The following is an 11724-nucleotide window of genomic DNA, read 5'->3' on the forward strand; positions in this document are numbered from 1 at the left end:
TTGATTTTTTGTCCAGAGATGGGAGAATAATTCCATTGAAGTCGCCCATCAATAAAATTTGGTCTTGTGCGTACTGGGTTATCAGGTCATGTAATTTTTCATAGAAGGATTTTTTCCCTTCATTGGGTGCATAGATTCCAACCACTATTGTCCTTTGTCCCAATATTTTAGTTCTGATAATTACAATTCTTCCTTCATTGTCTTTATATACTAGTTCTGGACAGAGACTGGGGTGGGCATAGATTACCACTCCCTTTGTTTTAGTTTTAGCAGAAGCAATAAATGCTTGTCCAAGCATCTGTTTCTCCAAGTATTTTTTATGCTTTGAAGCTATATGGGTTTCTTGTAGGCAGATTAGGGAGTATTTATATTTCTGTAGATATTTGAAGATTCTGGCCCTTTTAGTTTTCTCATTCAGTCCATTTACATTCCAAGAAATTGCTTTTGCCATAATGTAGTATTTTTTAGCAAAATAAAAAGTCTATAATTTAGTACCACCTTCTGCACCCTGTACCTCTTCTTCTTCCTCTTCTTCTTCCTCCTTCTCTCCAGGTAATTCTTTAAGGTCCATTTTATATTTTCTCAAAAATTTCCCCACATCTGCTTGGGATAGAATTGTCGTTTTCACTTCCTTATAGGTGAAAGCCAAACCTTGTGGCATAATCCAACGATATTTGATGCCATTAGCTTTCAGTATAGACACAAAGTCTTTGTAGTTATTCCTCTGTGAAAGTAGATGCCTTGGAATATCCTTCAGTAGTATAAGAGAGGAGTCTCCTGCTGACACTGGATTTTCATAATGAATCTTCATAATCTTGTCTTTAACTCTGGTGTCATAGAACACTATCATCAAATCTCTTGGCTTAGATCTTCTCATTCTAGCAGGTAGTGGTATCCTGTATATTCTATTAATGGCTTGTTTTAATTCTTGTTCATCTATCTGAAATAAGTAGGCCAAATTTGGTATTGCAGATTCTTTATTATCTCCCATCATATCTGGAAAATTGCGTATACGAAGGTTGGTCTCTTTCACTCTCATCTCCATCATTGCCATTTGATTTTTTGCCGCCATCTGATCCGCTTGTATTGTTTCAATCTGTTTTTCTTGGCTTGTTAATTTTTTCTTTGTGTCCTTGTGCTCATCCATCACTTTCTTAATTGATACATCCATCGCTTGCATATCTGTCTTCATAACAATCATTTGAGTTTTTACTTCTTTCAAGTCTCCAGTGACCACATCCAACTTCTGATTAATAGCTTGGGATGCTTGACCAAGATTTGTCATCATAGAAGTCAACTGTGCCATCTGTGCAGACATCTGTTCAAACTGTTTATTTGTTGCCTCAGTTTGTTTAGTTAGCATATCCTGTAACTTTTTTTCCATGGTCGAGGTTTGTAAAGAGTCCCTTAGTTTAGTATAGGCAGGGCTATGTAGTGAGCCAGAGCGGGGTCGAGACATTTACATTCAAAAAAAGCTGGTAAAATACATGTCCACCGACAGGGCCTTTAAGGTGCTGGTTAAAAGATGATAGTTCAAAGATCAGCCTAGTAATTTTTTCGGGTTGAAAAGAGTCGAAATTGGCTTTAAAATTGCATTTTAAAGTTTTAAAATACCAGTGAGTTTTTTCGGTCGCTCTAGATCGGATTAATCAGGAAGTAAACAGGAAGTTACTAGTGCTGCAGACCTTCTATCGCCTCTTCTCGATGGTTATTCCTTCAGGAATGATTTGAAAGTAACTCGAGTGCGACGGATATTCAGTCCCGCGGCTACTTCCTGTTGTTTTAGTTCCAATGATAGAGAGGGTGTTATAGAGAGTCTTCCGTTCCAGGCACTCCCTTACTGCAAACGTGGCAGGAATTCGCCGGAAAATCAGGAAGAGAAATCACCCTCCCCTTCCTTCGGACCTCTCATTGGTGATAATTCTTGTCAGTCTAAAAGGTATCCTTCCGACTCTTTGTTATGGTTTAGGCTGATCGATCCGATAAGGCTCCTGTCGCTAATCCCGATGACTAACTCAGATCAAACTTTTTCAGTTCGGATTATGGAGGGGTGGGGGTCCCAGAAATATTCTTATCAGCCTCCCGTCTGTTCAAATTTCTAGTAAGTAGACGAAGAGTTCTTTTGTACTCACTTGGGTGTCAAGAGGTGAGGTTCTTTTCTTTATGTAGTCCTTATGTTGGTATTAAGGCGGTGGAGGGTAGAGCTTGCTGCCAAAGTTGCGTTTTGGCGATGTCCTTCCCTAGTGCCCTCGCAGGACCGGCGTCTAGGACTCCGAGGGGCTTAAAAAAGCCCCCTCAGAGTACCTAGGAGGTCAAACCGCGTTTGCGGGCTGCAGGGAGTTCCTGCTTTCCAACCCACTTGCAAGGGTCGGATTGGGGTATCTATGTACCCCAAAAATAACGCAAACTTGGATTTCTCCCAGGACAACCTGGGGAAATGGAGTGCTCTCTCCAACGGCACCACCGGAAGTCAGAGGGCCATGGACTCCTTGACTGAGTCAATCCATCTCATGTTGGGTCTTCCTCTTTTTCTACTGTCTTCAATTTTTCCTAGCATGATTGTGTTTTCCAGCGAGTTTTGTCTTGTCATAATGTGATCAAAGTATGATAGCCTCAGTGTGGTCATTTTAGCTTCTAGGAAGAGTTCAGGCTTGATTTGATCTAGGACCCACTTATTTCTCTTTTCGGCAGTCCATGGTATCCATAAAACTCTCCTCCAAAACCACATTTCACATGAACCAAGTTTCTTCCTGTCAGCTTTCTTCATTGCCCAACTTTCATATCCGTACATAGTAATGGGGAATACTCTGGTATGAATTATCTTGATCTTGGCTGCCAGTGACTAGGGCTGTCAAAAAAAAAAAAAAATTCGGTACAGTTCGGATTCGGCCAAATTTGGCCCTTGTGGGTTCGGTACGTGCCAAAGTCCGAACTCCCCCACTTCGGATCTGTTCAATTCGGCGGGAATTCAAAGTTCGGGAAAAAATTCGGCCGAATAAAGCCATTAAAAACACAACCGCGCCTTTCCGCGGCTCGGGGGGGGGCATTTTTGGGCTTAGAAGTCCCAAACTTTCAGCAGAGCTTCAAAGGACGTTTATTGAAAGACTCCCCAAGTTTTGTAAAGATTGGGTCAGGGGGGGCTGAGATATGGGCCCTGAAAGGGGTCCCCCCACCCTTAATGTGCATCTCTCAGCAGAGCTTGCCGCCCACGCACAAAGCTCCCAGCCCTGACAACAGCGGAGAAATTAGCAAAACAACTGCAAACACAACCTTGTTAAACAACACCTTTGCAACACACAACTGAAACCTCCCCCCTCAAACCAGGGAGCGAGAGACTCGAGGGGGAACACACACCCCAGGCTGAACCGACGAAAGCCCCCTTTGGCTTCCCCCCCACCCACAGAAACTGCTCCCTCCCCACACACACACAGACTCTGCTTTCCCCCCCACACACACACATACACAGGAGAAAAATTATAGATTAAAGCTCCCAAAGGGGTCTTACTGTAGCTGTCTTCTGTTCCATCAAGAGGGGCTGTAATCCAAGATGATTCCAATTAGGCACGGAACGTTTTGCTCTGGAGAGGAGATGCACACAGGATCGGCTGCTCCATTCATCCCAATAGGGAAAAGGGGAAAGGGGAAAGCCCATATCTCGGGACCCCCTGATCCAATGTTCACAAAACTTGGGGGGTATCTTAAGAACACTGGTCTGAAACTCCGCTCAAAGTTTGGGATCTGCACCCCCAAAAATGCACCCCCTGCAGCCATGGAAAGAGAAAAGGGGGGGAGGCTATATTTCTGCCCCCACTGAACCCATCTTTACAAAACTTGGGTAGTATCTTAAGAATAATTCACTGAAGCTATGCTAAAAGTTTGGGGGCTATATCCCCCAAAAAGCGCCCCCTGCAGCCACATAAATTGAAAAGGGGGGGAGGGAAAAGGGGGAGAGCCCATATCTCGAGACCCCCTGACCCAATGTTTACAAAACTTGGGGGGTATCTTAAGAACACTGGTCTGAAACTCCGCTCAAAGTTTGGGATCTGCACCCCCAAAAATGCGCCCCCTGACCCTTGGAAAGAAAAAGGGGGGCCCCATATCTTGGGACCCCCTGACCCAATGTTTACAAAACTTGGGGGGTACCTTAAGAAGCTTCATCTGAAGTTCCAGTGAAAGTTTTGTGTCTGTACCCCAAAAAATGCTCCCCCTGCAGCCACAGAAAGGAGCGAATGTGCACAAGCACCCCCCCACACACACACGAGGATTTCTCTCTCTCTCTCTCTGGCCGGGCCGCACATCAGCTGATTCCTCCAGTACTCAATCCTGACTGATTGGCCAGAAGAAGACCCAGCTTGGCCACCGATTGGCCGGGGGAGGAGAATGCTGCTTACTGACGGTTATGCTGCTTACTGACGGCCGAATTTGCTGAATTTATTCGCGAACTCCCGAACTCGCTGAATTCGGCCCCCCGGTTGCCCGCCAGTTTTGAGTTCGGATCCGTCCGAACAGAAAAGCACCGAATCAGGGGAAATTCGGTTGATTTTCAGTTCGGGCCGAACCGAATTGACAGCCCTACCAGTGACACATCCTTACACTTAAGAATCTTTTCTAGCTCCTTCATGGCTGCCCTTCCCAGTCTCAATCTTCTTCTGATTTCTTGGTTGCAGTTTCTCATTTAGTTGATTATGGAGCCAAGGAATAGAAAATATTTCACAATTTCAATTTCTTCATCATCAACTTTAAAGCTCTGCAATTCCCCAGTAGTCATTACTTCAGTGAGTCTTCTTGATGTTCAGCTGTAATCCTGTTTAGGCACTTTATACTTTAGCCTTCATCAGCAGTCGTTTCAACTCTTCACTGTTTTCCATCCATAATGTGGTGTCATCTGTATATCTCAAACGGTTAATATTCCTTCCAACAATTTTCACTCCCCCTTCATCTAAATCTACTCCATCTTTCCTTGTGATATGTTCTGCATATAGCTTGAACAGGTGGGGTGATAAAATACATCCTTGTCTGACACTTTTGCCAATTGGAAACCATTCTGCTTCTCCATATTCCGTCCTAACAGTAGCCTCTTGTCAAGAGTACAGGCTGGGCATCAAAACAAGCAGATGTTGTGGCACACCCATTTCTTTTTGAATAAGCCATAGTTTTTCATGATCCACACAGTCAAAAGCTTTGCTGTAATCTAAGAAACACAAGCCGATTTTCTTCTGAAATTCTCTTGTATTCTCCAGTAATTAACAAAAATTTGCAGTATGATCTCTAGTGCCTAGGATTGCCAGGTCGGTGGTATTGGCGGGCAATTGCCTGCCGAATCCACCCAGCCACTCCGGGGCCACAGCTGAGTGCACACGCGATGACAGCACTTCTAGTTTTACTTCCAGAAGTGCTGCATCATGTTGTGTCGTGGCGAAGTGGCGCTTCCAGAAGTAAAACAGGAAGTGCCATTATTAAGTGCACGGTGCATCTGCACACTCCTGCAGCCACTTCAGCCCCGCCCCCTAAAACCTCCGCCGATCTGGAGGGGAGACCTAGCAACCCTACTAGTGCCTCTTCCTTTTCTGAATCCAGACAATGTAGAAGACATTTCTCGTTGGAGCTACTTGTAGCCTACAGCTATGCAACTACAGAAATTCCCCTTGAGGTTTTTCTAAATTGGGGGGGGGGCGTCTAGGAGAATGATGGATGAAATAAACCACATTTATGCATCCTGATAGCTCAGTCAACACATAATATCATGGAATGTGTGAACAGTGTACAATATGGACAGTATGTGTTTCTAATGCTGTAACTCTGGAAGGAGGAGACCACAAGAAAACTGTACTAGGCAGGTGAGATAACTGGCAGCGCAGATGATCCCAAAATAAATCAATGGAATTAAAAACTAATGAAAATACAGGCTCAAAATGCCAGGTGGGGAAGGGCCCCCACTCCTCCAAAACCATTTCCCCATGCAGAAACAGCAGGGGGGGCTATTTCCATGTCTTTGCTGTTCCACATGCACAGAATATTCCATCTTTTTTTCTTACCATCAAGTGACAGCTGATTTATGGCCACTTGGGGTTTTCAAGGCAAGAGATATTCAGAGGTGGTTTACCATTGCCTGTCTGAGAGTAACATCCCTGGTATTCCTTGGAGGTCTCCCATCCAAATACTAGCCAGGGTCAGGGCTGGGAGTGTGTGACTGGCCCAAGGTCACCCAGCAAGTTTCCATGACAGAGTAGGGATTCTAACCTGGTCCGACACCTTAACCACGACACCATGTTCTTGTAGAATACTCCATAAAAGGTAAAGGTGCAAGCACTGGGTCATTCCTGACCCATAGGGTGACATCACATCCAGACGTTTACTAGGCAGACTATGTTTATGGGATGGTTTGCCAGTGCCTTCCCCAGTCATTTTCCCTTTACCCCCAGCAAGCTGGGTACTCATTTAACCAACCTCGGAAGGATGGAAGGCTGATTCAACCTTGAGCCAGCTACCTGAAACCAACTTCTGTTGGCATCGAACTCAGGTTGTGAGCAGAGCTTTTGACTGCAGTACTGCAGCTTACCACTCTGCGCCACGGGGCTCCATAAGGAACAGCAAAACTCAGGAAAAAACCCCAGCACTCTGTCCTCATGGTAAAATGGCTTGGGGGGAAGCAGGGACTCTCCCCCTTTTTTAAAAAGCCATTTCTGCAGCTGCTGTGTGGCTGAGGGGAACTCAAACCCAACCCATTAAGAACCCAAACATGTACTTTGTCTCTAAGGTTCTGCATAGACCTGCCCAGGATTGTTCTGTAAGTGTAGGAATTAAGATGAAACCCCCTGGATCCCATGATAATCCTATATGTGAAATTTTTGCTACGTGCTTCAGTCAGGCACTTTCCCAGTCTGTACCTGCCCAGTTCATGTTCAAAAACCTGTGTGTGCAATTGCAATGGATGGTCTATACAGAGGTCTTATGTTAATTCCTTCATTGAAGAAATTGTTGACATTTAAGTAGGGTCTCTAAACTCAGGTATTAATGGCTGTTTTCAGAAAATGCTCACACTTAGGCTGTTTATGCTTGGTAATTAGCAGCGCATTCCAGGCTGAAGTGCCCCGCATATTTTTAAAATTTCTTCATGTCTGGAACTGTCATTCCACACATCACTGTGAAGCCAGCACATACCTGCTTCACATTTCTTAAGAGCCCCTTTAACACGACCTTTTGTTTTTGCTCCGCCCCCACCTCGAAGCATTCACTGAAGGAAGCATGAAGAATCACAGCCACAGCTTAGCTATGCAAACAAGGATTGCTAATGGCTATGCAAACGAAGGAGTAGGCGAGTGAGGGGTGGAATTTGTTTGACTTTCTCCTCTTGCATCGAGACTGTGAATAGTCATTTTAAAGGGCGGATTTAAAAAAGGAGCTTTGAGCGAGCATCAAAATCAACCCTGCATAAATGGCCTTAGAGTCTACAAATTTCCTGAGGAATTTTTCAGGTTTTATTTCTGGACACAAATGTGTGCAATGTAGCTCTGATCTGTAAGGGAGAGTAGCTTCCTGAGGTGATCGTTTCGAACAAAGAAGCAGCAGAGGTGGAGAGATGTTCAATCCTGCCCTCACCTGTAGTTTTTGCAGGTCTGGATTGCCTTCAAGCTGCTTTTCCCCCTTTGGGTGTCCAAAAGAGTGTCTGTTCTCGCAATCACTCATCTGGCACTGGGAGCAGAAAGTGGCTCAGGGTGGATAATTTGGAGTGGGGAAATGGCTGGCAGGGGAGGCGTTCAGAATCCCCACATTCTTCTGCTTCTCCACTGAAGACCACTCCCTTCAGAAGCTGCTTTTCTTTACAGAAAGTATCTGTTCAGGGCACATTACATGTGTCTCCCTGTACCAGGTTGCAATGACTTGCTAAGGGACATGTAGCAGAGTCAGTAGTGGAGCTGAGAATATACTGTACCTCAAAATCGCCGCTTCCGTGCTTGGCCTTCTGAGCTCAGACTTGCCACTGTGGCTCAAGATGAAACAAACAATTGGGATAATTGTTTCCTACTACATCCCTGCGCATTATGGTTTTCATTTGGGTCATTAGCTCTTCATTGGCCGACGGCAGTGATTTCTTCTCAACAGGGCGTCGAGGGGTTAAAAGGCTCCTAAGTGCCTGCCCAGGTACTAAAGAGCCCTTGTGCTGTTGAAAAATTGAGTGTGCGCACAACCACTCAGCAGAGAACCGTATGGTATTATATTATAATGTGCCATGGCTTGAATTGTGCTGATTAGCACATGAAAAAACAATCTCAGCAGTAAGGAATGCCAGTAACTACAACAAAGGCGGAGGCAGGGGAAAAAAAGGAGGGGAGGGTTATAAAACAGGGAGGCAGAAGGAGAAAATATAAAGCTTGCAATTTGTTTGGTGAAAAATTTACAGCCAGCGAGTTCATAAAATCATTTGACTGCTGGGTCTGTCACTGCAGGCTGCCTCTTTTTATAGGGCTCGGTTTCATTTTTATAATTGAGAAGGGCTTCAAAAGAATCGTCGGCAATTAGGGCGCACGAGGGGGATAGAAACCAGATGCGAAGGCTTGTAGTCTGTATTGGCTGCCATGTGCAGGGCCATAAAAGAAAGGCAGGGGAGGGGTCTTGAAGGGGAACAGCCAGGCCCCTCCATCCCACAAATGTAGCCTAAGCCAGCCAGGGACCTTCATGCTCCTGTTCCTTCCTGCAGTGGGCAGTGGGCAGCTTTGCTATCTCTGCCTCTTTTAGGCAACGTTTTCTCAAGGTCTGATCTATAGGGCTGCCAGATCCCTCTTCACCACTGGCGGGAGATTTTGGGGGCGGAGCCTGAAGAGGGCAGGGTTTGGGGAGGGGAGGGACTTCAATGCCATAGAGTTCAATTGCCAAAGCGGCCATTTTTCTCCAGGTGATCTGATCTCTATCGGCTGGAGATCAGTTGAATTAGCAGGAGATCTCCTGCTACTACCTGGCAGTTGGCAACCCTAAGGTGGACTGATCAATATCGGCTGAAGATCAGTTGTTATAGCAGAGGATCTCCAGCTTGTACCTGGAGGTTGGCAATCCTACTGATCTGCCACCTCAATAGTCGGCGATTGGGGGGGATCTTAAACAGGGTTGCCAACCTCCAGGTAGTAGCTGGAGATCTCCCGCTATTACAACTGATCTCCAGCCGATAGAGATCAGTTCACCTGGAGAAAATGGCCGCTTTGGCAATTGGACTCTATGGCATTGAAGCTCCTCCCCTCCCCAAACCCTGCCCTCCTCAGACTCCGCCCCAAAAATCTCCAGGTGTTTCCCAACCCGGAGCTGGCAACCCTAGGCACAACAGACAGGTAGGTGACTCATGCCTTTAACAGGTGTGTGGAAACAGGAATCTGACCAGGTGCAGCTTTCTCACCATGTGACAAGTTCCACTCATCAGGATTCCCGCTCCTTCCACAATCATTAAAACATCCAACGACCCTTGTTTTCCTCTGCAGCTGGCAAAATGCCTCAGAATGCAAACAAGAGGTAGCCATATGCCTTCACGTCAGGCCCACGGCCAAAACGTTTGGGAGAGGAGAGCTGCTGTGAATGAAGCCCCACCAGGCAGGGCCCAAGGCTCAGCATTAAGCGTAGGTAAAAACACAACACAGCCTATCAGAGGCCTGCAGGAATAACAGCAGCACACCACAGCCCAGCCTGAGAGAGAACGATGATGCCAGTCAAGCCAAAGCACAAAGTGGCCAAGTGAAAGAAGCAGCCTTTTGCAGTGCCGAGATGTTAGGAGGAAGCCTAGCCCTCTCTAACATACTGTACACTGCTGCTGCTGTTTCTCTTTCTCTCTCTCATTGGGAGATCGTGGCTGTCTAGAGGACTCTTTTTTGCCTCATCCCCCCCTGCCCCCATTTCCATCACTAAAGCTGAACTCAAGAGCTTCATAAATAACTATTCTTCCCAACTGGGGTATGTGTAGGTGGCTGGAGGTCTCCTGCTATTACAACTGATCTCCAGCTGATAGAGATCAGTTCCCCTGGAGAAAATGGCCGCTTTGGCAATTGGACTCTATGGCATTGAAGTCCCTCCCCTCCCCAAACCCTGCCCTCCTCAGGCTCCGCCCCAAAAATCTCCAGCTATTTCCCAACCTGGAGCTGGCAAACCTATGTATGCGTCTCTCTAATTTGAAACTCTCCATGTCCCTCCCCTTATAACTGCTCATCACCTCCGTTAAGGAGCCATGAAAAGACACTGGCATATATGATTTGATCTAATTCAATTGACCAAAGTAGAAGTAATACTAATGTTAAAATCAAGATGAGATATGATTAAATTTACAAATGAATTACTATAATAAATTAGAATTTAGATACAAAGGGAAGAACAGAGATTTTAAATGGATAGAGGAGGGGAGAGGGGGAGTCGAATAGATAGAATATTCATATTGATTAGATATATACCATATGTATTGTATAATTATATTAAATGAAAGATGGAATTATATGTGATTAAATTAGAAAAAATTTAAAAAATTAAAAAGAAAAGACACTGGCATAAAATAAATTGTTTTAAATTAACAGGTTGATTTCCTTTCCTGCCTCAAACTTTCCTCCGAGAAATGTCAATGTTCTTTGCAAATTAGATGACTTCCCCACTGGCTACTTCCAGCTTCAAGCCCCTAGATGTTTCCAGTATTAAATACCATGAGTCAAACACAAAGATGTAAAAAAACAAATAATAATTCAGAACTGACGCAGCCTGGGAAAGGTTATGGACAAGAGACTTGAAACTTATATCTTCCCATTTATTAAGAGAAAATGTATATAAAATTATGTATAAATGGTATTTAACACCAAAGAAATTAGCAAAATTGTTTCCTACAATGTCACCAAACTATTGGAATTGCAGTAAAGAAGTAGGATCTTTTCATCATATCTGGTGGACTTGCGAAAAAGCCAAGAAATTTTGGGAAATGATATATAATGAAATAAGATTGATTTTACAACAAAATATTTCTAAAACACCTGAAATGATGCTGTTAAGTATGATACCGGACACTATTTATACCCATAGACTTTTTATGATATATGCTACCACGGCTGCACGTTTAATATATGCAGCTAAATGGAAGACTGATGAGATACTGACAAAAAAAGACTGGATAAGTAAGATGCTGGAACTGACGGAGATGGCGAAGCTTACAGCTTTGGTTAATCAAAATGATAATGTACAATTTTGGGGGGAATGGGAGGAGTGGAGAATTTACTGTGAAAATCAGTTTATGATGGGACCTTTTAAAGGATATTCATTGATTTAATCCCTTATAAATATATGTCAATAAGATAAAATTAAGACATTGAATGACAATGGTAAGATTAGATAATATGAGAATCTGCTAATTGAAATATAAGATGATTAGTATTGTTAGCAAAGGTATACACAATTTATTTTAAGATTGAAGAGAGTGAGGGGGAAGTCAATTTTTTCTTTCTTTCTGTTATTATTAATAATGTTACATGTTTTTTAATTGTTTTATAATAATCTTAGTATTACTTGCTTACTTACATGTTATTATATTAAATGAAAAACAATAAAAATTTATTTGGAAAAAAGAACTGACACAGCCTGCAGATTTTTTTGGTACAAAAGCTGTTTTCCAAAGTGCTTTCCGTTGCTGGAGTGTGGCGGCATCTGAAGCAACCTTGGATTTCAAGTAATGAGAAATAGCTTAAAAGCTTGCAGCTACTTCTCCTGTGTATC

Source organism: Euleptes europaea, chromosome 1, assembly GCF_029931775.1.
Source record: "Euleptes europaea isolate rEulEur1 chromosome 1, rEulEur1.hap1, whole genome shotgun sequence".
Classification (NCBI taxonomy): domain Eukaryota; kingdom Metazoa; phylum Chordata; class Lepidosauria; order Squamata; family Sphaerodactylidae; genus Euleptes; species Euleptes europaea.